This window comes from Meleagris gallopavo, assembly GCF_000146605.3.
Source record: "Meleagris gallopavo isolate NT-WF06-2002-E0010 breed Aviagen turkey brand Nicholas breeding stock chromosome 1 unlocalized genomic scaffold, Turkey_5.1 Chr1_random_7180001830948, whole genome shotgun sequence".
NCBI lineage: Eukaryota > Metazoa > Chordata > Aves > Galliformes > Phasianidae > Meleagris > Meleagris gallopavo.
Window position 1 is genome coordinate 1 of NW_011091324.1, and position 6,567 is coordinate 6,567.

At 43.5% G+C, this 6,567-nt stretch overlaps 1 long non-coding RNA gene across 1 annotated transcript; it reads left to right on the forward strand.

Annotated features, from left to right (window-relative positions):
- The first annotated feature begins 8 nt into the window (after positions 1–8).
- Positions 9–6,497, forward strand: LOC104915392. The gene is made up of 5 exons (XR_004162275.1): positions 9–177; positions 2,793–2,950; positions 3,603–3,802; positions 3,915–3,988; positions 5,471–6,497. It is a non-coding gene; the product is annotated as an uncharacterized LOC104915392 (long non-coding RNA).
- Positions 6,498–6,567: the final 70 nt, after the last annotated feature.

Consider the following 6,567-nt stretch of genomic DNA (forward strand, 5'->3'; position numbering starts at 1 on the left):
CGGAAGCGGACGCGGGCGGGTGCCGTGGTGAAGGTGGTGCGAGAGCATTACCTGCGCGACGATATCCCCTGCGGCGCCGACGCCTGCCTACTCTAGGCGCGGCCTAGCGGCGCCGCCAGCGGCCTGTGCCCCGGGCCGCACTACCTGCTGCCCGACACCAACCTCCTCCTGCACCAGGTGAGCGCCTCGCGGCCTCGGTTCGGTTCGGTGCGCGCGGGTGGGGACGGCCCTGGGGCTCGGGCTGCCCTCAGCACCGCGCTGGGCCTTCCCCTGTTGTCCGCCCGATGCCGTGGTTGCGATTTGTCTGCCTGCCGCCGCAGAGAGCAGCTTTCAGCGTCGCCCAGTCCGGCCTGGTTCAGGCCGTTGGGCCCGCGTACGATTGCACAAGTGTGGGGTGTACTCTTCTTTGTAGTCCATCAGCAGTACGAAGTGAGAGGTGGAAGGATTGAGAGCAGCCCTACCGAGAGGGACCTGCGTGCCCTGGAGAAGGGCAAGCTGGACGTGAGCAGGCAACGTGCCCTCGCAGCCTAGAAATCCAACTGCATCCTGGGCTGTATCAAAAGGAGCGTGGCCAGCAGGTCGGGGAGGGTGATCCTGCCCCTCTGCTCTGTGCTGGTGAGGCCTCACCTGGAGTACTGCGTCCAGATGTGGAGTCCTCAGAACAGGAGAGACATAGAACTGTTAGATTGTGTCCAGAGGAGGGCCCCAGAAACGGTCCGAGGGATGGAACGCCTTCCCTGTGAGGACAGGCTGAGAGAGCTGGGTCTGTGCAGCCTGGAGAAGAGAAGGCTGCGAGGTGACCTGATAGCAGCCTGTCGGTGTCTGAAAGGGAGCTACAGAAGAGAAGGGGACAGACTCTTTAGCAAGGCCTGCGATGATAGGATAAGGGGAAATGGTTTCAAGCTTAAAGAGGGTAGATTTAGGTTGGATGTAAGGAGATCTTTCACAGTGAGGGTGGTGATGCAGTGGAACAGGTTACCGGGTGGTGTGTGTGGTTGATGCCCCATCCCTGGAGACTTTCAAAGCAAGGCTGAATCAAGCCCTGGGCAACCTGATCTAGCTGCGCTGTTCTAGTTCCAGTTTGTTGCAGGGCAGCTGGACTGGATGACCCTCGGAGGTACCTTTCAACTCTAAGGATTCTATGATTCTAATTGCATGAAGGCTTGATGTGCTGACAGAGCAGCAGCAGGCTGGAGGCTTGGATCTCCCAAGCTGAATTCTGAGGATTTTTTGGATTACTGTTGAATGTGTTTGCAGAACATGGAATAGCCTGGTGCAAATGTGTGAGACTGGGAGGAGTAGAACAAGACGTGACGGCCTTAAGTTGCAGCAGAGCAGGTTCAGGTTGAATGTTAGGAATAATTTTCTCAGAAAGAGAGGCGGTGCATTGGGAGAGGCTGTCTGGAGAAGTTGGTGGTGTCACCATCCCTGGAGGTGTTCAAGAAATGTGTTGCACTCTGTTGTTCGCCCTGTGTTGCACTGAGGGGCATGAGTTAGTAGGCACAATGGCCATGGGTCAGTGGTTGGACTAGATGATGTTAGAAGTCTTTTCCAACCGTAATGATTCCGTAACCCTGAGTAATTCATGAAGGCTGTTGTCAGTTACTCAGGAGAAGGGCACAGCGCTCTGGCATTTTAGCAGTTACTGGTATGAAAAGTTCAAAGTAAGGATTTTCTTCCCACATCAAGTCAGTAGATATTTTCAGGCTATTATCTATAGAGTTGTTGGGATCCGTTGGCAAAGTCCCTATGTTACTGAACGCTCAGAGAATTTGTCAGGCTACGCTGCTAAGAACCAGAGCGGTGGGGATGTGGTGATTGTGGTGACAACAGGAACAGGTTTTTACCCAGGTACAAGACTGCAACAGTAAGATTGGGCCTGGTAGTTTAGCCTGTATGTTGGAAAATAGTGAGTTTCTTGCCCTGTTGACACGGTTCTATATCTCTTAGATAATCTAAACATCTAGTGCAGAGAAGTTTGATCTGGCATGGCTTTGAATTATTTCAGCCATGCCCTTCAGTACTTTATTTTTGTCTCTTTCTGGAGATAGGTTTGCACATTTGCTTATTACAAGCTCAAAAATGAAAAAAGGATGCGTGCTTCTCTTGACAGGAGCATGGGCTTTTTGGACATGGCTCTGCAGCACCATGGCTGTTAGGAACAGACAAAGAGCAGACCTGTATTTAAAAGGAACAACAACAAAAAAAAGACTCAGCAAATTCAGTGGTTGAAAAGGTGAAGAGCAGCTAACAGAATTCCATTTGTTTTGAATCTGGGGAATTTAAAACTGCAGGACAACAGTGGGATTTGTTTTGGAGAACTTAAGCCTACATTTGCACAGGCAAGTTCATGTTAGCTTTGTAATAGTGGTCAGATACTACTTTGTGGTTTACTCACACAGGCATACAGTGGTGTTTACAAAGATCGTAATTTACAAGAACTAAGTTCGCGTGACTACAGCTTGTGGTGTAGACGTGGCTTTAAATTTGGTTGGAGTCCTGCAAATACGTGGGTTGCATTTGGTGAGAGTCAGCATGAGAGACATGATCACTTTTTCACTTCAGCAAAACTGAGGTGACCAAGAGTTTGGAAAACCCAATCTAAACTTTTTGCCTATGTGAGAAAGGTGCAGCTTAAGATCCTAGTCAGATTCCCTGCAGGGAGAGGAAAAGGACCTGATAGTGCATCGTTATTTATAGAAATTTTTGCATATTAAACAAGCAAATATTTCAATTCCTGTTACTGGGTAGAAAAAAATGCAATTCTGATGCATTTTCCTTTTGTTCCTCAGATTGATATTCTCGAAGACCCTGTTATTAAGAATGTCATTGTGCTACAGACAGTTTTACAAGAGGTCAGGAATCGGAGTGCACCAGTGTACAAACGAATCAGAGACGTGATTGGAAACCCTGAAAAACATTTCTATTCCTTCACCAATGAACATCATCGGTACGGTTTGGAATAGGGTATAACGTTGTACTCAAGTTTGGTAAAGGAACTGGTACGTGTGAATTAGGCAGGTAAAATGAGTCTGATGTGCACAACACTTGATATATCTAAGAGTTCCGGCTGAGGAATAATTGGATGTTACAGGAGCTTTCTCATTTTATAGTTGGTATTAGCACATGTATCTTCTGAAAAGGTGATTAAAATAGTGAATGAACTTGTCAGGCAAGACCTTTAACTTGAGCAATGGAATCATGGTTATTCATTTTACACGTGTTCCGATGCTTTATTACTACTGCCAGTTCAATCTGTAGAACTCAAAAATCAGCTAGTTAGTGGCAACAAAATGGAGATGCTGTTAATTTGCCTTTACGTAGTTTCTGCTACAGCAGCATCAAGGCTCAAGCAGTGTTTGTCTTGGATGCCGTTCTGTTCAGTCCTCAGTGAGGAGGTTGCATAAGAAATTGCTGCTTCCTTGTTAGGTTTTTTGATCCTGTCTCCTAAGCCTTCAGTGGTCTTTAGTGTTACACGTTTTAAAAATTGGTTCAGCAGTATTTCTTTTGTCCTTACAGTCTTAAATGTTTGTCTGAAAACAGTAATGATTGTAACTATGGATTTATTTTTTTTCTTTTTCAATGTTTTTTTTAACTGTTAGAGAAACATACATAGAGCAAGAACAAGGAGAAAGCTCTAATGACCGCAACGACAGAGCCATTCGGGTAGCAGTAAGGTGGTACAGTGAACACTTGAAGAAAATACAGAATGAGGAGAATGAAGATATCCAAGTTATCTTTCTTACAAACGACAGAAATAATAAGGAGAAAGCCCTTGAGGAAGGGATAACTGCTTATACGTGTAAGTTCAGTGGCATGAAGATTTGCTTTGTTGCTCAGGTATAAAATTTCAAGTGTCTTTATACCTAAATTCTCTACCTCTCTTGCATAAATATTTGTGTGTGCTTTTGTAGGTGAGGAGTATATTAAAAGCTTGATAGATAATCCTGATCTTGTAGATCGTCTTGCTTGCGTATCTGATGAAGGGGTATGTCTTTATTCTCTTTTGCCTTATTTATTTTATAAAATAATTCTGCAGTCTGTTATTGGATGCCATATGTCAGGCTACTAGCATCAGTTCAGAAAAAGGACTCTGGTCTTTATTACCATTTTGACAGTAAAACTGTTAGATAACTGAAAGGAATACTGTAGCTATTTTAAGCGCTGCTTATATGCCTATTGGAAGGTATTGTTTAGTTCTTTGTAAAAAGCCAGTTGCTAGGATGGGGAGCTTAACAAGTGATTCAAGGAAGTGTATAAGGACTGCAAATAATCAAACTAAAATTAGAACTTCAAAAGTTGCAAACCAACTAGATCTTTGTTTTGTGTCTGTTATTTCAAAGTTTATTTGTCAAAAACATTTTTGATGAGAAGATTTGATTCAGTCATAAGATAAGTTGATAGAGTTGTGTGCTGCAGCTCAAAGATGGGTTACTTCATCGTCGTAGAATTATGGTAGAATGGATTGGAAGCCCATCCTGTTCTCCCCCCATGCTTTGGGCAAGGTTGCCACCCACTAGAACAAGATTCCCCATCCAGGCATGCCTCGTAAGGCTGACATAGCTGAAAACTAACGCCACTAAAGTAAAGGGAAGATGAATTCCATTGGTGATCAGAGGGCTGGAGCACTTCTCCTGTGAAGAAAGGTTGATGGTATTGGGCTTGTTTAGCTTGGAGAAGAGAAGGCTCCAGGGAGACCTCACTGTGGCCTTCCAGTACTTGAAGGGAGTGTATACACAAGAAGTGGAACAGCAGTTTACGAGGGTGGGTAGTGATAGGACGTGGGGGAATGGTTTTAAACTGAGACGGGATGTTAGGTTAGATACTAGGAGGAAGTTTTTCACCTAGAGGGTGGTGACGCACTGGAACAGGTTGCCCAAGGAGGTTGTGGATGCCCCATCCCTGGAGGCATTCAAGGCCAGGCTGGATGTGGCTCTGGGCAGCCTGGTCTAGTAGATGATCTTTGAGGTTCTTTTCAACCCAGGCAATTCTGTGATTCTGTGATCATAGTTACTCTAATGGATTGGATTGGGACATGCGAGAGTGGGGGACTGAGCTGATCTTTTCAGCATTTATCTGCAGTTCATTTAACTTTGACTGATTCATGTAGCTACTTACCCTCTGTGCTGTGTAGTACTATACTAATGTTTTTTCCAAGTCTATGTTTAGTCAATGCATAAAAACAAACAAATGTCCACATTACTTGTGTGGTGACCTCTTAAGTCAGTGCAGGCAAGCAGGAAGAGAAACAGGTGTTCTCAGTGTTGTCACATTTTTATGCTTTTTATGCTTCATTAGAAAAATTACTGTTCAATACCAGTTTTTCATTCTTGTGCATATATGTTCTTATACACAGTTATAATTTTGGAGTTTGCTAGCTTGAATTTCATGTTCCTGAGATCAGTTTTGGAGTAATTATGAATGTAAAAGATTATTATTATTATTATTTTTTTTTTTTTTTCCCTTAAAGAAAGAAATAGAAAGTAGCAAAATAATTTTCCCAGAACACGTTCCTCTTAGCAAATTGCAGCAAGGAATAAAATCTGGCATTTACCTCCAAGGAACCTATAGAGCAAGTAGATATGATTATCTTGAAGCTACTGTCTGGGTTCATGGAGATGCTGAAGAAAACCAAGAGGTGTGTGTTTTAACTTGATACTGTGAATTTTATTTGGTCATTACTGAATGATTATGTAATTATTTCACAGTGGTAAGTGGTATTAAAATGCAGCATTATTTTTTTTTTCTCTTTTTGTTTATTTTTCTGACGTGGGTTTTTTGCTTTGTTTTTGTGGAGATATCCTCAGTATTTCAGTGGTCTGCCATTTTACAAAAAAATATGATGTTAAAAGGCATAATGTGTCCTTTGGAAAAGTATGTAATAAACTAAAATGGAATCTTTGATTTTCAACGCTGTCATATTCAAGTCAATTGAAATAGTATTTTCTTAAATTATTTTGAAGCGTGTGATGAAGAAGTAGTAAACTTGTAGGAATATTTACAGGAAAACTGTGGTGAGCCCTCGTGGGGCTCTCTTGTGTTATTTGCCCTGATATTTTTCGGCTGTTGCCCTTTGAGCAGTTTACCTTGGTTTCTGCCTGCTGGATTTTGAACGTGCAGCTGGTACAATTGGACACATATTGTTTCCAAATGGCAGCAGATGACTCCTCACTCCCTATTTCTGGCGGCAGCTGACAGTTCTTCCTTGGCTCTCAGATTATTGTATTCCGGACTCACAGCAGTATGTGAAAGGCTCTTAGCGTGCAAAAATAGAAGAATTTTCTGATTCGAAGAAGAAAAAAATCGGGAAAACAAGTGGTTTTACAGAGACTATTGGAATTGTGAAATAAGAAATTGGTTAAAAGGCTGCAGTCAGAGGGTGGTCATCAATGGCTGTATGTCCAGGGGTTGGCTGGTAACGAGCAGCGTCCCCCAGGGGTCTGGTTTGAGGCCAGTGCTCTTTATCAATGACATCGATGACGGAGTTGAGTGCATTCTCAGCAAGTTTGCTGATGACACCAAGCTGAGTGGTGCGATTGACGTGGTGGAAGGAAGGGATGCCATTCA